Raw genomic sequence first — 22,403 nt, 5'->3', positions numbered from 1 at the left:
GTGATTTATCGTAAAATAAACACCGTTTTCGATAACACGTTTTTTTAAACTGACTTACGAAGCTTGCAAGAATGGTGTAACCTTTGGCTAATGGAACTAAACCATAAAAAATGTAAAACTGTTTCCTTCCACTGCCGTCAAAATCCGATTGTATTACCTTACCAAATTGCTGACACTAACCTCCAACTAGTTCCTTTTTTTAAATATCGCGGAGTAACCTTTTGTAGCAATTTGACTTGGGCAACGCAAATAACGCACATCACTGCATCTGCTAACAAAGCACTCGGGTTCTTAAAACGCCATTTGCGTCACGCCCCTAACGATGTCAAATTACCAGCTTGTCAATCCCTGGTAAAGTCGAAATTAAAATACGCATCCGCCATTTGGAACCCACATTAAGCATATCTCATCAATCAACTCGAGTCGCTTCAAAATCGAGCTCCACGATTTATTCATTCAAAGTACTCTTACCACGTCAGCATATCGGTACAGAAAACCGAATCTGGCCTATCATTGCTTCCATTTCGTCACCGCATTTCTAGTCTTTGTCTTATTCACAAGTTTTTTTACAGCTCACTCGGCAGAGAAGCATACATTCTCCCCCCGGCACGTATCTCCCGTCGCACGGGTCACCCACGACAAGTTGCGCGTCCGTGTAGGCGCACCATCACATTTTAGCCTTCATTGTTTCTTCGTCCAGCAACTGACTGAAACGGCCTCTCTATTGAAATCACCGCCATAACCTGTAATTCTACCTTTTTGAACACCGTAACAAATTACCTTGCATTGTAACAAAATATGGCTTTCACGTTTTCATGTGTGTACCCACCCCTTATGTAATACCTCCTAAATGGTGTCTTTAAGGAAATAAAACGAAATGAAAGAAAGCACGGAGAATGCGTCAGGAACCAGCCAGGCATCGTCAGATGAACTCAATGAGCTACTTAAGTTTCTCCGAATCGAGATAGAGTGCCCAGAAAAGACTTCTCTCATCAACAAGTGCCCGAAGACGGCCAAAAGCGATGTTCCCGTTTTCAACCAATCTCCAAAGAAGATGACTCCGACTCCTGCCATGTCGTCTCTTCAGAACAAGACGAATTCTCTCCTCTCGCCCTGTTTTTTTCTGCTCCGCCAAGCAGAACAAGGTTGAGGACTGCACGAGTGGCATGATGTTGGCAAAAAAGCGCAAACAGCTGGCATCCGGTGGTAGGTGCTTTAGGTTCACGGCGAAAGGTAATCTAGTCCGTGACTGCCTAGGAAGAGTGCAATGTAAGGCATGCAGACGAGGACGCACTTCATCAATGTGCGACAGTCGTTATATCAACATACCGTCCACGACTTATGGCGTCTAGTTGAATGTTACCATGCGAGTCGCCACACAGAATGCTTCAGCCCGACGATTAATCAATGACGTTCTACACCAGGCGTTTCGAGCGTGGAAGATGGCGTCAGAGAATTGTTGCTACATGTTCGAAGTCGTCGACAATGGGAGCCAGCGAACCTTCGTCAAAGCGAGTGTTTCACCTAAGCTGAACCTCGCTACTGTTGCCGAGACAGAACTCTCCATCAGTTGCTTGGGAAAAGTGAGTGGACCCAAAAAATGGTACAGAATAGTGCAGTTTACGCTCCGCAGTCAACATGACAGCCGTACGGAGGATATCTGTCATGTCAATTCATTAAGTGGACAAGATACGCAGAAAAACGTTCGTTTGACGAGGAAGGTGTTGCAGAGCACACGTAAAGTAAGGGTAAACCGCCGAAAAAGTGTTCTCTTGGTTCGAGCTCGCCTAAACGTTGTGAAGGATGGCGTCACGTCATGTTACAGGAGATGTCTTCCTGCTTGGTGTTGCAATCCAGGGAACTGTCGCGTCTCGTAGAGGCTTGCACGAAGTGGGCCCAGCCGTCCCAGCCAACAGCCAAGAAAGCGTAGCCTTAGTTGCGATGTGAAACTGGCGTCGCAGCGTAGTGCGAGCGTCGCCGCCTGTAGTCCAGCTGGTTGTCGTGCCCGGAGCCGCCGACGATGCGTTTCCGCGGGTTCTCCTTCCAGAATCGTAGCCTGGAGCTCCTGTGTGAGGGCTTGAGGCGTCGTCAGGCCCTGTTGGCGCTGGGGTCGGTTCCAGGTGCGTAGCCTGGTCTTCTCTTCTTCCTCCGTCTCTCCCGCTTACGTATTTCCTTTTCTTCTTCTCGTCTCGAAGTCAATTTCAATGTTGGCGCCCTTCGTACCTTATTGACCGGCCCATACTCCCTGGGGGGGGGGGGGGGGGTTAGAGCGCATACACGTTCGGGGAAAGGGAACATACCCGTTCGGGGAGTTGCTCATGACAATATCAGAGGCATAGTCGTGGTTTTTATATGCGAACAGATGGCTGAACCGCTTTGTGCTATTCTGTTTGTCGGAGCCATGGCTGCGGAAGGAAATAATTTGGACTACGAAGTCGTTTATCCGGGCATTAACCGTGAGCATGTCGTGAGTGTCGTGATTGGCTCTGATCAACTCTGGAAGGTGACCCCAAGCACGGGAAACGCCGAGTGGGACGAATACAACCCTGCATTGATCACCACTAGCACAAAGATGGGCTGCACTCTGGAAGACACTTTACCTAGCAGTGGAAGTATATGCAAAAACGCGAGCAGCCAAGTGTGTCCTTAGAACAATATCCCCCTTTAACGGCGAGATCTCGAGGACACTGCAAAGAGTTACGGACCACTAAGACCCAAGTTCTCAGGTGCATTCATCCAAAAAGACCAATCCGGACAACCTGGTCAGCAAAGCGTATCTGTACACAACATGTTCTTGAATAACACGCGGTGACATGGGCCTGAATGGCAAGCTGGTGCCGAAGAAGCATCGCTGCAAGGCAACGGTATTTCCGGAGACTCATGGGAAGTGTTCCATGTCTTTTTCTAGGCAACCCGCACTAGTGACTTGCCACCATTTCTGGGATGTCATCGGATCCTGATAATGAATGTGCATTTTGAGAACGTGGCGTCTTCAAAAGAGGCAGTGCACTCGATCCTGCAACCCACCGATTGCCATTTCGGAAACCTCAAACCCTACACCATACACCAGATCCTGCACAATAGTGATTTCAAGAGCACTCTTGCGGAATTGCCCGAAAAGTGTTGGGTTAATTTTGGCAGACAATGTGTTGGAAGTGTCACCTCTGAGTTTTAAGTATGTGCCAGTAGAGCTGGAGTGTCCCTAGTACTCGGGGGGGGGGTACTTAGTGTGGCGCGGAGGGTGCTGTAAACGGTAGATAACGAGGGTGTACTTCTTCTGGGTTAATAATGTTAGGAAATGTAAGGCCGTTTCAACAGGAGGTGGAGAAGGTACAACGCTAGTACAGCTGTTGTGCTCGTTGGAGTTGGGCGAGTGAACGTTGTCGGGCGCGGAGGATGTCGTAAATTGTATTTGAACCTCGCGCCTGTGAGGTAGTTCGAATGACGACACAAGCCGTTTTGGTTTGTCTTTTTGAAAAGAACGGCAGGCTTGCAGAAATGGATGCCAAGTATGGCGTCTCTATTCAGGGACGCCACTAGACGCCGAGGTGTGGTTTTCCCAAAACCTGAACCTGCGCTCAGTTGAGCAAGCGAAGGAAGACACACCTCTGTCCCCTCCATGCCCAAGGCGCACTTTACTCTGCCCTTACTACCCCAAACCAATGTACCCTGCCAGAAAACAACACAATCAACGGCAACGGACTCCGAGCTCAAAGAAGCTCCTAGCTCAAAGTAGCCAACTCACCCAGAAGTTTTGACCACCCTCTTATGAATACTCCACCTGCAAACCGCCAGGCAACTGACACCACCACCCCCTCCACCTGCTCCATCGCAATATTTATTTATTTATTTATTTATTTATTTATTAGTACCTCAAAGGCCCCCGGGGGGTATTACATGAGGGGTGGGCAAACACATCAGCAGCATGGCAACAAATACAAACAAGATTATTAGTCGAGATAAGCATTTTCAAGAGCACTTTTGAACTTGGCGTTACTGGTAATAGCGGCAATGTTGGCGGAAAGGTTGTTCCATTCGTGCGCAGTGAAGATAAAAAATGAACGTTGAAAATTTGTGGTTCGAGTGTGTGGGACATACACGGAGTTGGGGTGAGAATGGCGAGAGATACGATGCGCTGGAACTATGATCTGGTCATTGCGGGGGAGAGAGTAAAAAAACCGGTGATAAAGGCAGAGTCGGGATATGTGGCGGCGGCATTCCAATGATGGCAGGTGGAGCTGACGTTTCAATGCTGAGATGCTAGAACGGAAAGAGTATACTGATAGAATGAAGCGCGCGGCACCATTTTGAATGGATTCGATGGAGTGCGAAAGGTTAGCTTGATGCGGGTCAAAGACAGCACTGGCGTACTCTAATTTTGTCAAGACAAAGGTTTTGTACGCTAATAATTTAATTGCAGTCGGAGCGGAGGACAAATTTCTGCGCAAGACGCCGAGGGCACGGTTAGCGGAATTAGTAATGTAGTTGATGTGATCGGTCCAAGTTAGATCATGGGAGATGATAATACCTAGGTACTTGAATGAGTCAGTGGCAACAATTGCGGCGTTATTGCAGACATACGGGGAATTTATGTAATTGCGACGTCGGTTGAAGGAAACTAATGAGGACTTGCTAACGTTAATTTTCATTAGCCATTTTAGGCACCATTCCTGGATATTAAACAAGTCTTGTTGAAGGATGGCGGTATCGTCTGAGGTTAGTATGGGACGGTAAATTACGCAATCATCTGAGAAAAGACGGATATTAGATGAGACAGTAAGGGGCAGATCATTAATGTAAATAAAAAATAATAGTGGGCCGAGCACTGTTCCCTGGGGAACACCAGAGAGTACAGGGAGAGTGTGGAAGAGTGGGAAGAGTGCAGGAAGAGTGTGAATTTGCATGAACGAACTGCTTGCAGTGTGTTAAAAAATTTTGAATCCAATTAAGAACATCCGGGTGTAGGTTTAAACGGGAAATTTTGAGGAGCCGGGCGTGAGGTACTTTATCGAAGGCCTTCTCGAAGTCCAGGAATAGTGCATCAACGGGAATGTTTTTGTCTAGATAAGTATGCAAATAGTGAAGAAAAAGGGCAAGCTGGGTGTAACAAGATAAATTTTTGCGAAAACCGTGCTGATTTGGATGGAAGAAGTTCACAGATGATAGAAAGGAAACTATATGGGAGTGCAATACATGTTCCATAATTTTAGAAGATACGCTGGTAATGGAAATGGGGCGATAGTTGTTAGGTGATGACCGGTCACCTTTCTTGAAAACCGGAGTAATCTTCCCGATACGTCAGTCTTCTGGGACAGAGCCTGTGTCAAGTGACTGTTAAAATATGAGTGATAAGAGGATGCTGCTTATGTGGTTAGTGTTCTTTAGGATTTTTGAATTGATGCCATCAATTCCTATTGAAGACGAGTTCGATAATGAGTCAATCACTTTAGCGATGTCATGAGGATCGAATATAATACTTTGCATTCGGGTATGTGAAAGGTAAGGCGCGTCCGGAAGATTATTAGCAAGCTCGCGGTTAAAAACGGAACAGAAAGAATTGTTCAGAACGTCAGCACAATTCACTTCTGAGACGCTGTTGCCGGAGTTGTCGAGCAAGGAAATTAGATTGGGTTTATTAGGGTTAATTGTTTTCCAGAAACGCTTGGGGTCATTTTCAAGCATGGCAGGCAGGGTAGTGAAAAATAATTTTTCTTTTGCATTAGCAGTCAGTGTATTATTCCCTTTTGCAGCTTTGTAGTACTTATCCCATGAGATTTTAGATCCAGCCTTTTTTGCTGATCGAAAGAAGCGCTTCTTTTTTGTTATTTAGTCGCTTTAGTGTGCTGTTAAACCACGGTGACTGAGGCCTCTCGCTAACGGTAATAGTGGGGATGTAGAGTTTCATTAGTCGCAGCATTTCGTACTTGAACATTTGCCAGTTCGATTCGACAGAGCGCTGAAGAAAGCTTGGTATGAAGGTGTCGGCAAAAGTGGAGAGTTCGCAAGTGATGCCTTCGTAATCGCCTTTATCATAGAGGGTTAAGGTGTTCCTTATTTTTTTACCCTGTTGTATACAGCAAGAAAAAGTGGTATGTAGGACGTCATGATCGCTGAGGCTTTGTAGGTGAATGATAGAAGAAAATTGTTCAGGGTGTGTTGTTAGGATAAGATCGAGGATATTCGAAGAATGGTTTGTAGAACGGGTGGGTTGCATTACCATTTGCGATAGTCCAAAAGTTAAACACGTGTTTACAAATTCAGATGCTGCGTTATTATGGCCTAGAGTGGAAGCTAGATCAGACCAGGGAATGGACGGGAAGTTAAAATCACCAAAGAGCAAGATCGGAATGTTTTGGTACATTTTTGTGACTGCGTCTAGAGTGTCGTGGAAAAGCGGTATGAATGAGTCATCAGCGTTCGGAGGGCGATAGCAGATGCCAATCAAAACACGTGGGAAAGAACCGTTGCACAAGAGACAAATGATTTCGAGTGGAGAAGAAATATTTACGACACAACACTGCAGATCACGACTGGTGGCTATTAAAACACCACCACCACGTTGGGCATCGGTTCGGTCATTGCGGAATATATCTAAATTGATCAAAGACGGCAGTATTTCAGAATCAAGAACGGATGAGTTTAGCCACGTTTCTGTTAGAAGGATGACGTTGCAATAAGATTAGCTGGCGAGAGAACACAGGGGATCCCGCTTGGGAAGGATGCTACGTATATTTGTGAATATGAACGACAGCTCCCAGTTCCGAATTTGGCCAGGTTTATTGGGTTTTTCAAACGATTGCTATGAACTGTGCTCGACAACCATTTGCGCCGCATGGTCATACACGTATGTTTTCTTGTTGCATGTTAGTTTGTCGTACCGGAGCTTGAAGGGTTTGTTTTGTGCCTTACCGAATTCAACGAGGTGTTTGCGAGCTAGCCTCGTATTAGCGGACAAGTCCTTAGCTAAGTTAAAATCTGTATCTAAGTTCGCTGCGTGAGGTAAGAATTTGCTGCTTTACTTTAAAATGGGCAAATTTAGCTATAATCGGCCGATTTTTATTTGGGTGAAACACTCCCAGTCTATGCGCGCGCTCGATATCGTGTGGTTGCAGGGTGATGCCGAGATGATCCTTACAAAGTTCAACTACGAGGCTCTCAGTAGATTGCCATGGTTCATTGTGGTTATCGGGCAACCCATAGAATACCAGATTGGAGCGCCGGTATCTCTCTTCAAGTTCATCCACCCGGGCAGGTATGGCAGATACGCGAGATGAACATTCAGTGGTAGTAGCCTCGACCACCTTAGGTTCCGACTTCACCATTGCGATAGAGGCACAGTCAGACTCAATCTTTCCGAGTCTAGTTTTCAGGTCATCGAACGTTCTGTCATGACTGGCAAGAGTGAATTGGATCAAGGAAAGCTGGTCCCGTATTGCTGTCTGTCCCGATTGGATTTCCTTAAGAGCGTTCAGAGCGTCCATCGAGTCCTGAGAGGGGGCGAGTTGAGGTGGACCTGGGTTCAATTCCACGTCCCCGGACAACAGAAGTAACAGATTCAATATCGCACTATAGCATTCACACACAATACCGCAAAACGTTTGTGGGCTCGGCAACACAAGGGCACGATAACTTGTTCTTTCAGCATAGAAAGAATAGGTGTTTTTTACCTGCACAAAAAACAGGGGGCGGTTGTGAGCGTGCCGCATCGTTGCTCTGCTGCCGAGCCCACTGAAGGGAGCGCTTGCTTGCTTCGGCTTTATATCGGAGGGATGCGCAGAATTGGCTCCCGATATCCAGTCAGCGCATTGTAGGTGGGAAGGTAGCAGGAAAGATGACGGCGACTGGCAGCGGCTTGAAGAATCCGGGGCACACTGTGCGGACTGGACAGCTGCATGAAGTAGCGCACGAAGCTCCAGGCAGCTACGAGGCAGGCCAGCGGGTGACAACAGGGTAAAGATGCCGAAGATCTGCACAAAAAACAGGGGGCGGTTGTGAGCGTGCCGCATCGTTGCTGTGCTGCCGAGGCCACTGAAGGGAGCGCTTGCTTGCTTCGCCTTTATATCGGAGGGATGCGCAGAAGTGGCTCCGGATATCCAGTCAGCGCATTGTAGGTGGGAAGGTAGCAGGAAAGACGACGGCGACTGGCAGCGGCTTGAAGAATCCGGGGCACACTGTGCGGACTGGACAGTCGCATGAAGTAGCGGACGAAGCTCCAGGCAGCTACGAGGCAGGCCAGCGGGTGACAACAGGGTAAATATGCCGAAGATCTGCACAAAAAACAGGGGGCGGTTGTGAGCGTGCCGCATCGTTGCTGTGCTGCCGAGCCCACAGGAAGGCCTGTTTCCTGCATTCCGTTGGAATGTGAGAAAAGATAAAGTGGCCAAACAGGGCCTCTATGATAGTTTCCGTGAGCAGAGTGGTAACGTAAAGAACAACGCCTCGGGGTATATCTTGCGTCACAATGCAAGCGGCATAGTGGAAAGACCCTGTTCTATACTAGGGCAGTTGTTGCCAAGCCCAAGAATCAGCTAACGCGAGCGATAATGGAAGTTCATATGATAGCAAAAGTGGACAATGAGTGCGTTGGTACTGCGTCTGTCGCCTTATCAAAGAAAGAGCGTGGCTTTTATGCAGAAATGCATTATAGTCGGGGGTTGTCGTGCGTCCCTTGGCCGGCGTCCGCAGCGCGTCTGATGATGATTGTGGCATGATGCCCCTAGGGATTGGCCAACCAAACAATCCATCACGAGACAGCTTCGCGTTCAACCACCATCGTCATCTTCCCGTAGGGGAACCGCTGAAGAAGAAGGAGAAGAAGACAAATCTGCGAAGAGGAGGGCTGGTGAGTTTTGGCTACCGTTATCCTCCTCGGCCGGCGCATCTTCCCGAAATGAACCCGGTGGAAGAGCGGCTCATCGCGCCTCGACTCCCCTTCATGAGCATCAGGCGGCTGACTCGAGGCAACGGGCAGTTTGGAATCAAGAGACAGGCGGCGAACGTGCTCATCGACGTATCGAAGGTTGTGCGGTAGGGTGTGAAATAGGGTGTGAAATACCGGTAGTGTGTGAATGTGGTAGGGTGTAAATACCGTCGCAGAAGCTTCTCACTTAGTCCGCGCCGTCGGATGGGAGTCCAAACCCAAACACGATATCCTGGGTGGTACTCGGCGTCTCGGCGTCGCAGGTTGTAGTGTCTCGCATCCACCAGCTGCAAGTTCCTTATGCGAACTCGAACGAGCTGGCGTGCCTCCTCCGCACGCTGAAGGTATTCTTGGATGTCGGCGTTGATGTTGTCGTCTTGCACATGGAGAAGATTAGTGTCAATCATTGTAGTCGGCCGTCTTCCGCAGACAAGCTCAAACGGTATCCTCTGCATAGTTTCATGGATAGCCTGGTTGTACGCAAACGTGACATATGGTAGCACTTCGTGCTAGGTCATAAGTTCAACGTCGATGTACATATACAAAATCTCCGCGATTGTCTTGATCAGACGTTCCGTTAGTCTGTTTGTCCGGGGGTTGTACGCCGTAGTTCTTCGGTGATCCGTCTTCCTGTAGAGTTAAATTTCTTGCATAAGTTCCGCAGTGAACGCCGTTCCGCGGTCCGTGATTAGGACCTCCGAGGCTCCATGTGGATGCACAACTTGGTTTCTGAAAGAACTTCGCGACTTCTTGTGCAGTGACCCTCGGAACAGCGGCGGCCTCTGCGTAGCGAGTCATGCAGTGTGTCGCTACAAAAAAATCTACTTCTCAGATCGTGACTTGTGGAATGGGCCTAGAAGGTCTATTTCAGTCTGTTTGAAGGGCCTCAATTGGACTGCAATCGTTTGCAGAAGTCCGGCGGGTCTTCTAGGCGGCGTATTTTGTCTGTGGTAGTCCCGGTAACTTCAAACGTAGTGGGGACTTCGGTTGTAAGGTGGGGCCAGTTGTACTTCGCCTTGATTTTAACAATAGTGCGGGCTGTGCCGATATGCCCAGGAGACGCATCATCATGGCAAGCTTACAAAATTTATTCAGGAAGGCCTGCGGGGATGACAAGTAGATAATTCGTTCGTTCTCCCCGCACGGGGCACCTTGAGTAATCTTGGTGAAGGTACTGGCGATACCGCGGACCCCGAGCCCCCCAACATAAGCTGTGTCCTACCGTGGTGATGTGTTTTTAAGGTGAAGGGTAGAAACCTCTAACGGTGGCCGTCGGAGCCTTGGTCAAGCTCCGGCCGATGGGCTCCCTGCCTGTCTACCAGGCAGGGAGCTCCGGGACCTCTTTGACTACCAGGGTAAGGTCAAAGAAGAAAGTACGTACCAGTCTCCCTGCTTTTATACTATGCGATATGGCATTTTCACCCCCCCCAAACGTGATCGGTCCCTGAAAAGAGGCCGCACCGAAGTATCTTTTCCCCCATTGCCATCTTTAACATTTCCTGAACCGGATAATTTTTCTCGATTTCTTGTGATGGAATCGCTCAATCCAACCCACCCACTAGCATCTCAGTCAGTCTTCTTGATCGCCAACTATCTGGAAAACATAGTAGGAAAATCATATAAGTGCAAAAAACAACGGTCTGGAGAACCCCTAATCGAAATAAATGACAAGCAGCAGTCCACGAAGCTTCTAGCTCAGGCTAGACTGGCTGATCTAGACATCAGGGTCACACCCCATCGGAGCCTCAACAGCTCGCAGGGTGTCATATCCGAGACAGATCCCTTGAACGAAACGGATGCGGATCTCCTTGCCGGCTTGAAGGATCAGGGCGTCACTGCCGTGAGACGCATCACTATCCGCAGAGACGACAAGGAGATTCCCACCAAGCACATTATCTTGACTTTTGACAGCGCAGTACTCCCACAACACATAAATGCAGGTTTTATCCGTTGCTCCATCCGTCCGTACATCCCGAACCCGCGGCGCTGTTTTAAGTGCCAGCGGTTCGGGCTTGGTACAAACTGTTGTCATCGCCGAACCACGTGTGCGAAATGCGCGGCGCATGATCATCCAAGTAACAATTGTCCATCCGATACCCTGTCTTGTGTGAACTGCGGCGGGCCGCATGCAGCGTACTCCGGCAAGTGTGAAAAGTTTCAACTGGAGAAAAACGTAATTAACATCAAGGTAACTGAGAACCTTACCTTCCCAGAGGCGCGAAAGAGGTTCGCCTCTTTCCCTCTGGGGAGGTACGCCGACGCAGCTCGCCGGGGGGCGGAGCGGCGTCTCGTTTCCACAGGGACCCAGTTCAGCGAGTCTGACCTGGTTCCTCCCCCCCCCCCCCCCCCCCTGGGTTGCCTCTGGCAGTCCAACCCACCACCACGCCGCTTGCTGAGGCAGCAGCGGTCGTGGTGGCAACCTCTTCCGTCGGGACCGGTGCCGCTCCCGCCTCTGTCTCCCCGTCCTCCAGTGTGTTGGAGGGTACCGAGGTGATGGACACCACGGGCCCCGCACCGGTTCCCACCGCCACTGCACCACCCGTGCCACCTCTGGCGCCCCGGACGCCCTCGGCGGTGGCGACTCAAACGAAGGGCTCCCGAGGGGGGGCAAGTCCAGGGGGCCCGGTCCGTGCGGCACCCCTCGGACATCCGACGAAGAGATGGATGTCGGGCCGTTCCTGCCTGCAACGCAGCGCAAGGAACGCGTCCCGACGCCAAAGCCTCCCGACAAGCCACAAAAGGCGAGAGTCACAGCCCCGAAAGATGACACATAAACAAACACACACACTCCAGTAGCTCTCACACTAAATAATGGGAAGAGAAAACATAATTCAATGGAAATGTAGAGGCCTTCTTAAAAATCTTGACGATGTATACGAAATACTGCATGCTAATCAGCCAAGTGTAATGTGTGTTCAGGAAACACATTTGAATTCCAAGCACACAAATTTTTTGAATAGTTACATGGTCTTCAGAAAGGATAGGGATGGCTGCACACACTCTTGTGGCGGTGTGGCCATAATTGCCCGGAAATCCTTAGCCTGCTACCCTGTCACTCTGAACACTGTCCTTGAGGCTGTAGCAATGCGAACAATATTATTTAATAGGTTGATAACGGTATGCTCCATCTACATTCCTCCTGATCATGCACTTTCGAGCTCTGATTTCGAGGCGCTGGTCGACCAGCTGCCCGAACCATACATACTAACAAGCGACCTTATGCTCACAACTCTCTTTGGGGCTCTTCTCGCACGGATGCCCGAGGTCGCCTGATAGAGAAGTTTCTTACATCCTCCGGAGCATGCCTTTTCAACAAAAAACAGCCTACATACCATAACTTAGGACACAATACATACTCGCATCTTGACTTGGCTATTGGTTCCGCAGTTCTCTTTCCATGTCTTCAGTGGGGTGTGGGCACAGACCCATATGGTAGTGACCATTTCCCCACTTCCCTAACGTACGTAGGTAAAGGCCCATGCAGTCCATCTTCCCATAACAGGTTTAATGAATCAAAAGACACCTGGAGTACATTCACAGAAGCATCTAAACTACACCAAACATCCATAAAACACCTACACGTGGAGGAAGCCGCCCAACTCGTCACGGCGCACATCCTCGACGCTGCCAAAAAGTCCATTCCCCAGGCCTCCAGTGGGTCCCGCACCCCAAGGAGGCCCTGGTGGAACGAGGACTGCAGGCGGGCGCGAGAGGCCCAGAACAAGGCGTGGGGTGTCCTTCGCCGGTACCCCACGTCAGATAACCTTATTTCTTTTAAACGGGCAAAGGCTTTTGGGAAGCGAGTGCGTCGTGAGGCGAAAAGGGAGAGTTGGCGCACCTTCCTCACTTCCATCAACTCATACACTGACGTACACAAAGTCTGGAGACGAATACGAAAACTAAAAAGGACAACAGACACACAGCCTGCCCCTGGTTAGTACAACAGGGGAGTCACTGGAAGACCAGGCTAACACACTTGCACAACACTTCGAACACGTGTCCAGTTCAGCACAATACACAAACACTTTCATGAAACACAAAACATCTGTAGAAAAGAAGTTCCTGCGTGATAACAACAAGTCGCACACTTCTTACAATTCTCCTTTTTCTATTCATGAGCTGAAGGTTGCTCTGAGCACATGTAAACCTTCAGCTCCAGGTGCAGACAAAATCACATACACCATGATACAACACCTACACCGAGACACTCTGGAAACACTCCTACATCTATACAACAACATATGGCTTTTGGGGCACATTCCTCGCTTTTGGAGGGAGGCCATACTAGTGGCTTTCCTGAAGGAAGGAAAGGACCCTTCCTCTCCTGCTAGCTATCGGCCCATCGCTCTCACAAGCTGCCTGTGCAAGCTCCTCGAGAAGATGATAAACAGAAGACTCGTGTACTCTCTTGAGTACAATGGTCTTCTCGAGGACTGCCAGGCAGGCTTCAGGGCAGGGCGGTCCACGAACGACCAACTCGTCGCGCTCGAGTCCTATATAAAGGATGCTTTCCTCCACAAACAATATTGTACGACGGTATTCTTTGATCTGGAAAAAGCGTACGATACCGCGTGGCGGTATGGCATCCTAAGCGACCTCAAGTCCTTCGGCATGTCAGGTAACATGATAAACACACTTGCCAGCTACTTGTCTCAGAGAACCTTTCGTGTGCGAGTTGGAACTGCCCTCTCTAGGGTTCATGTGCAGGAAAATGGAGTGCCACAAGGTGGAGTTTTAAGTTGCACCCTTTTTATTGTGAAAATGAATTCCCTTAGGAAGGCGCTGCCACCGTCGATTTCCTGTTCAGTCTATGTAGACCACATTCAAGTCTCCTTTAAATCCTGTAACTTGTCTGTCTGTGAGCGCCAGGTCCAGCTTGGTGTTAACAAGCTAGCTGGCTGGGCAGATGGCAATGGTTTTAAATTTAATCCCTGGAAGTGCACTTGTATTTTCTTTTCCAAGAGGCGTGGTATCCGGCCGGATCCAGACATTCAACTCCACGGTGTCTCTATTGCTGTAAAAAAGGAACACAAGTTCTTGGGTATTATCTTTGACGAAAAGCTGACATTCATCCCACACATAAAACAACTAAAACATAAATGCTTAAAAACAATGAATATCCTGAAGGTTCTGTCGCACATCTCTTTTGGTGCTGACAAACAACTTCTCTTACGTGTTTTTACCATCTTGATAGGTTCACGATTGGACTATGGTAGCGTTGTTTATGGGTCAGCAAGTAAAACATCCCTCAAAATGCTGGACCCAGTGCTCCATCTCGGGCTCCGCCTGGCGTGTGGCGCCTTCCGCACTAGCCCGGTCGAAAGCCTCTATGTGGAGTGCAACAAATGGAACCTACAACGTCAGCGAGCTTACACAGATCTCCTTTATGCTTTTAAAATTTCATCCATGCCTCACCATCCTTTAAAATCAGTTTTTCATGAAACGTCCATGACTGAACTCCTTTTAAATCGACCATCGATCTCTGCGCCCTTCTCTTACTGAGTTAGAAAGGAGGCGTCAGAGCTTGCTGTCTCCTTTTTAGATACAATCCAAAGTTCTCTAACGGATTTTATAGTACCATGGCATCTCCGCCCTGTATCATGCGACACATCTTTTACACATGTAGATAAAAAGCGAGCTCCCACATGTGCAATTCTGCAGCATTTCTTGTATTTGCAGCAGAAGTATGAGTGCTCTGAATTTTATACGGACGCTTCTAGATCTGCCACCTCTGTGTCCTGCGCGGCGCATGGGCCCGGCCTTAGTGTCACTCGAACTCTGAATAGTCATACTAGTATCTTTACGGCAGAGGCTTACGGTGTACTTCTTGTTGTCAATCATATACTTCAAAACCACATCCCACAATCCATTATCTATACAGATTCCCTCAGTGTTGTGCGGGCACTGTCGTCAACAGTGCCTTCGAAAAACCACGTTGTCAATCTGATTGTCAAGGGTATTATGTCTCTGTATGTACGCAAATTTGAACTGGCTCTTTGCTGGGTCCCTGGCCACTGTGGTATTGCCGGAAACGAAGCAGCGGACCGAATGGCTGCTGTTGCTACACTCTCGAATACAGTAGACATAACCACATTACCCTACACCGACGTGAAACCACACATCAGACATCAACTTCGCAAAACATGGCAAACACACTGGAGTGAACAAACAGACAAGTTATACGTAATAAAAACTCAATTGGGACCATACACCATACAGTCGCCTTGGCCAGATCACGGATAGGGCACACCCATGCAACGCACTCGTATCTGCTGACGGGATCTTCTAGACCCCAGTGCAGCAGGTGCGGAGAGGCCCTATCCGTTGTGCACATACTACTCACATGCAAGGTACTTCACACAATACGACGCAAACACTTCAGAGAGCTCTACCGACAACATATCCCACTACATCCATCGCTGTTTCTAGGTAACGAAGCCATTATTTCTGTGAAACGTGTGTTTGAGTATTTGTCAGACGTTAAGTTTTTAAACCTCATTTCCTATCACGCATAATCAAATCTGGCCCTATACACCAGCCATCACCATTATCTGTAACTGATTGTACTATGTTCGGTTAACACGTTTTTTTTTACCTACCTTGTTGTGGTAACCACTTCACTTCATTAAATAAACTTTCCTCTGGCGCTCTTTGCCCTTAGTCGGCCTTGCGCCATAAAAAACCCAAGCATCATCATCAATTCGTTCATTCTCCGGGGCTAAAATTGTTCTTCATCAGGAGGAAGTTTTTGAAACTGAATTCTGGTAAATTTCGTTTAAACGCCCTAGGCACGGCGACGTTGCGCCTTTCGAGGTAGTCGATCATGACGCGTAAGTCGGGGTCGGCACGCTGCTGGGTGGCTAGGTCACTCTCCGACACAACTCCGAAGAACGCGCTGTCTTCATCGGAGTCTTCTGGTGGTGGGTAAACGGCGGCGCGGGACAGGCAGTCGTCGTTGGAGGGTTTTCTGCCGGATTTGTAGACGATTGTAATGTCGTGCTGCTTGTGGCACTAGCTCCACCGCCCGAGAAGGCCAGAGGGGTCTTTCAAATTACCGAACCAACACAGCGTGTGCTGGTCTGTCACAATTTTAAATTGTCGGCCATTTACGTATGGGCAAAATTTGCAAATTGCCCAAAATTGCGAGGCACTCTTTTTCAGAGCCTGAGTAGCTTTTTCCCCTTCTTCGACAGACAAAAGCTATCACATTTTTGTAACAGCTTTGCTTTTGGACTAAGACGGCAACCAAGCCTACATTGCTGGCGTCCGTGTGTATTTTGGGTTCGGCGTTTTCGTCGAAATGATCGAGGAGGGGAGCATTTTGCAGGCGTTGTTGCAAATTGCGGAATACTTTTTCTTGGGAGCTTTCAAAACTGAAAGAGGTCCTTTTTTGGCAGGCGCGTGAATGGCTCTCAAATGCGTGCGACGTTTGCGACGAAGCGCCCGTAGTATGCGCGTACTTCGAGAAATCTTCATGCGCCCTTTTGGGACGTCTTGGGAAATTTCGTACATCTTGGGAAGTTGGCTATTGCTGAAGTTTTTGCCGGGTCAGGCAGCACTCCTGCGGCGTTCACGACATGACCCAAAAACTTGAGTTCCTCGTATGTGAAGCGGCATTAGCATGGCTGCAGCGTTAACCCCGATAGACGAATACCCTCGAGTGCATATCCAAACCTTGCAAGGTGATCATCAAAAGTCCGGGCCAATACGCCAACGTCTTCGAGGTATGCGAGGCAGCTGTGCACTTCAGGCCAGCTAGCAAAGTGTTCATGACTCTTTAAAAACTTGCTGGCGCGTGCACAGCCCAAATGGCATCCCTTTAAACTGTTATAGGCCGTCCGGGGTTTTAAATGCAGTCTTCTCTCGGTGTCTTTACTCCAATTCAAATTGGCAGCAGCCGTTCTTCAGATCCATTGATGAGAAGTACTTCTCTTGGTAGGGGCGGTCGAGGGCTTTGTCTATTCGTGGCAGGTCCTTTTTGGTGATTTTGTTCAGAAGCAGGTAGTGAACGCACAACCTTATTGTGCAGTCTGTTTTCTTCATGTTTACCACCGGTGCAGCCCAGGGGCTTTTCGATGGCTGTATAAGGTCGTCGCTTAGCACGTCGTCGACTTGAGTCCGCATTGCTTCCCACTAGTCTGAAGACACGCGGTACAGTGACTGTCGGGCAGGTCGGGTTTTATCTTCAGTTATGATTCGGTGCTTTGCTAGAGGTGTCTGACGTAGTTGTGAGTTGTACGAAAAACTTTCACTGCAGCTACGCAGCAAGACAATAATTTGTTTCGTTTTTCTAGCGGTAGTGCCGAATGCACGTCGCGGGGAGGCGGAAGCTTGAAGCTTGAATCCGCGTTGAATGTCGATGACCCCGATCACGTCGCTTACTTGTTGGGTTTCTTCGAGTAACGCAATTGCAGCGCCCTTATTTAAATGCTGCTACTCAGTCAAATTAGTGACCAATACGAGAAATTGGCGTGGCTTAAAGCGAGCAATGCCTCTTGCGATGAAGACACCACGGTCGAGAAGCAACCTTTGGTCACTTTCAACAATAGCGGCTACGTCAGGAGCAGCCCCTTTGCAGTAGACGATGTTCACCAAGCTTGCGAGGGGTGGCAGGGTGACGTGATCGTCGGCGATCATTACAGCGGCCCGGGGTTGTGGGTTCGGTTCCGGCGCCAATAAATGATGTGGGGGAAAAGTTATCGACGGGGTCTGCAGATCAATTATTGCACCGTTGTCCATCAAAAAGTCCATTCCAAGGATTATTTCGTGGGAGCACTTAGGGAAAATGACAAACGTGGCAGGGTACGAGCTGCCGTCAATTGTAACACGTGATGTGTATGTTGCACTTGAAGTTTCGAGATGGCCTTGTGCTGTGAGTATTTTCGAACTGTGCCAACTGGTCTTAAATTTCTTGAGTTTAACCCAAATGATCCGCTCATACCGACTACTCGGGTAAAATATGTATGAGGGCGACTTCATGAAACCCGTCAATAGGCAACTTTACGTCGTACGCCACCTTGCTCGACTTCCGGGTGCGTGGGGGTGTCGTTTATCGGCTGGTGCGTCGAGAGTTGGTCAGTATGCGTCGTCGTTATCGTCGTCTTCTAAGCGGGGGGATTAGTCATGTCGGCTTTGCGCTGCGCTGTGGCGTTGTCATCGTGTTCGGCAGTGACGTCAGGGTTAGATAGGGTCGTCGGGCTGAGGTCATTAATTCACCGACTTCTGTGAATCCTTCTGTCGTTGGAGGGTTTTCATATTTGCCCCGTCGTGCGACTTCTCCTCCAGTTGTTGCAGCTTTTAGTTTCCCCGGCGTGTGCTGTAGGACCTCCCACGAGCGAAGTCTGCGGTGGTTCGATGGCTTGGCGACCGGTATGGGTAGGGTTATGGCCAACGGTTGAAGCGCGCTGGACCTGGGCTGGCGTTTGACAGGTGGTCTTGGGTCTCAGCAGGGCGCTGGCTGGGCCGGGGGCGTGGTTTGTTGGCGGACAATTCTCGGAAACCAAGCCTCCTGTTGGGGCAGCGAGGGTGATGTGGTCGACCTCTCCGCAGTGGTAGCACAACGTACGATTATCGGGCGTTCCCCACACCTTCTTTTTTCTTAGGGGGCGGGCGGAGAGGGTTGCACCGCAGTTGGTCGGGCAAGGCACAGGGGTCGACTGAAAGTAGGCTCGTGACTATAGGGTGCACGTGGGCGATGCGGGCGGATAGCAGCCGCGTAGGACATGGCTTTCGGCTCAAGAGGTGCTTCTGGCATCGTTGAAGCTCGCAGCGATTGCTGCGCTTTTTCCCTAATCACGTCGGTAAGGGTTGCGGCGTTGCCGCAGCCTTGGGAGAAGCTTCTGCAGCTCCTCCCTTACTATAGCGAGGAAAGTCTCGCGTTGGCTGTCTGCCTGTATCCTCATGCTGTCGACGCAATTCGCATTGGCCGCGCAAACAAAGTTGTGGTAATACTCCTTAGCATGCATTTTGAAGGCCTTCTCGATTGTGCTGGCTTCGGTCATGAATTCGGTGACGGTTTCGGGTGGATTTCAGAGAAGTCTTGCAAACAGTTTGTACTCCACACCATGAATTAAGAAGCGCAACTTCTTTTCTACCACCATACAAGGTTCAGCACGCCTGAAAAGCGTCTTCATCTCTTCGGCAAACACAACGACGCTTTTGTTAGGGTGTTGTGTCCGCGTTTGCTCCAAGAATTCAGCCCGCTCTCTTCGCACATCAGTGGTGAACATCATCAAAAACTGCGTTCTGAATGTATTTCAAGACACCAGGGAGCTTTCGTGGTTTTCAACCAGATCCGTGCTGAACCTTCTAGGTAGAAGACTACGTGCCTAAGTGTCTCAGCGTCGCCCCATCGGTTAAAAAGGGTGACCCGTTTGACTTGCTCGAACCAGACTTCGGGATCTTCAGAAGGTGACCCATGAAGTAATCGGGCTCTATGGGTTGTGGAATAACGAGGGCAGGATTGGAAGCTTCTGGCAGATTCAACTTAGAGAACTTCGACGGCTCACCCCAGCGAAGCTTCCTGCATCACAGTATTCGGTGCATGTTCTGGAGGGACTCCAATTGACTGATTATGTTCAGCAGGTTCTGGCTCTGCGCCCTAAGCTCCCCGAATCAACCAAGGATAGAGCTCCGGAGCTCATTACACTTGTGCGACAAGTTTTTTGCAAAGCCGCAGGAGAGGATGAAGCTGGTTGATGCATCTCGGAAGGCGTCGATGTATCATACAAAAGTAAGCCGGCCAGCTCTGCGTTTCCTGTAAAACGCACAACGGAACACTTGAAAGAGCATGACGTGCTCCTTCCGTCAGCTGATAAAAAGCGAATTCGCTGTTATACAATCCGGAATGTTTAACTATAAAGCTTGCGAGGTTGTGTCGGCCGTGTTTACATCCCGCAAGGATATGTGACTGTCCGCTGTAAAACTCGAAGCGGAAAAACTTTGAAATGTCGTTCACCTAAGCGGTGTAGCCCCAGCGATTGACAATAGTAAGCGTGACTACCTTGAGGTACTGGTTAGCGCCCAAACTCAGAAAGTTTACCATCATTTATGAGTAATCATTTCTGTAAATGAAACGTGGATTAAGCCATTTGATTTTCCGGCAAGAAAATTTGCATGCCGCTTGTATATGACCCTTACATTGTTAAAAATTCTGAACAGGGTATTGATGCTTTTCACGTCGCACTTGAACGAGAAATAAATGCATTTTTGGTTGACATGAAGGACATGTATTATTCAATACCTCATACAGACCTATTGCTTGTGTAAAAAGTGCTTCAGATGACTATGGCGTCATTGCATTCCAAAACAAGACCGGAGTAACTTGAAGCAATTTTTACAGCTTTGGTGTTTTTGTCTTAGATCTACCGTGATCATGTGGAATCAGTACACGCACCTCAAGAATTGGGACACCTGCAGTGGTTCCTGTATGGCACCCATTATTAGTAATCTTAGTAATCTTCGCCACCGATCGCCACTGATCGCAACCGATGTGATCGCGAACGCCGAGCTGAAGCTGCGGCTCATCCGACGCGACGCCGAGATAGGGATCCCCAATTTCAATACAAAGAGCGTGAGAGCGCCTGAAGGCTTTACATGGCAGATCAACCGAAGGGGAAAACTCAAGTTCCTCCACGCATAGCAGTGAAGCATAAACAGAAATTTCTAAAGCCGACACAACATCGAAAAGCATATAAACGACCCAGCTCGCCCTAGCATACGCTCGCTATACCTTTAAACAAGTTATCGAAGCTTAGAATAACCTAGGCAAACATAAAAAAGACCTAGCCAAGCTGACAAACGACTTAAAAACATTTATTATAGCCTCGCCAGGACTACAAACAAACTTCAAATAAACAAGCTGTGTAATCATGAGCTCCGCTTTTGACTGCAACAGTTCACCACTAGTGAAAGCTGCGGACATTGTTTACATTAAACACAAGGTGACCATTTTCTTTTGATTCAAATATTGGATAAAATATTACACATTGACACAATACTACATTTGACACAATAATATTTCATTTCACGTATTTTTGAATACCATCTTTTAATTTTTACAGAAAATATTTACGATAATTTAGTATTTTTTGTGCCATTATCAGATATAAACATTTTGTACCTTTCTTTATACATTTGAGTTCAAAAAATAGAAACGATCGTTGATTTGTAGCAGCTAGGTTGGTTAGGATATTGACATTTTGAAAAGAAGGGATGGTCACATCGATAAATGTACGTTGGGTGGTGAATGTGCTTACCAAATGTTCGTTCTGAAAAATGAGGAAAACGCCTTAAAATGGCTACTACGCGCTTTGGGAGCAAAGCGCACGAATTGACTTTGTAATTCTTCATCAGCACAGTTTAACACGGGGGTTTTTGTAAGTGTAAACGCAGGCTTGGGTATACGCAGGACCATATTCGCTCAATGTCATCAATTCGGTGATACAAAAGAGCATTTTCACTCCCACGCAACCAAATACTGCACCGCAAAGCAAAATGCCATAGCACAACCTTTCATTGCACATTATGGCCCTACGAGAGAGGAACAGTGCGTACAAATCTCGTTAACTCTGGTAGAAAACAAAGGAAAATCGGGATAAAATTTTAAATTAAGAGAACTTCATAATAAAGTTAAATTAAGTCGTGTTTTGTGGGATAAGGACATCTATCGGGAAGATGACGCGGCATCTCTGGAGATGGCTCCACTATGCGTAAATTCTGGTCGCTCAGTTATGGTAGGCCTGTCTCCCTGAGCAACTGACCCGGGTTCCAGATGCACCACGTGACAACGCTGACCTGAGATGCTTACCTTTAGAAAAGCTTCCTAAGGAAACTTCAGCATTTACTTAGTGTGTGAACATGATGACGCTCTGATCACAATATTATCCTGTACAAAGCTCTTTGTCGCTTTGGACGGATAATTTTTAAAACGGTCAGTTCTCGCTACCCTAACACGAGGGAATAAGCTACCGTGACAAAGGTGCACATTTAGGTTTCTACCAGAAGTCACCGTGGAAACTCCAGCAGAGGCATCTAAAAAATAAACACTTATTTTCATCAATGTAACTTCGGTATTACTTGAAAACCTGAAAATACATCTTGTCGGTTCGGAGTGATTGTTCGCCAGGAAGTTGAACCTTCATAGTTTCCGCATGAAGCCTTCTTTATATATTTTTGCGAAGGTGTCTCAATGCTGACCAATATCTCGTGGTAGCAGTACAACGTTTATGACTCACTCGACGTGTCACGAAGGCACACTTCCTCAAAACGGCGCCATATCCTCAAGGTTACGTCCGCGTTTAATCAAGGTTCACTCACTGCTTGCGTATGAACAATAAAATACTTACCGATTCCGTGAGAACAACGGAGTTGAGATGAATAAAAATCTAAGGTCAAAATAAATAAGAACCTGGAATGGAAAACTTAGCGCACAAGAATGACTTGCGAACAATGCTTGCCACAATCTTTGCTTCGGGAAAGTCGT

This window comes from Haemaphysalis longicornis, unplaced genomic scaffold (assembly GCF_048455015.1).
Source record: "Haemaphysalis longicornis isolate Haplotype H1 unplaced genomic scaffold, Haemaphysalis longicornis Haplotype H1 scaffold_11, whole genome shotgun sequence".
NCBI classification, from domain to species: domain Eukaryota; kingdom Metazoa; phylum Arthropoda; class Arachnida; order Ixodida; family Ixodidae; genus Haemaphysalis; species Haemaphysalis longicornis.
The sequence above is the reverse complement of the archived record's forward strand: the minus strand, read 5'-3'. Positions refer to the sequence as shown.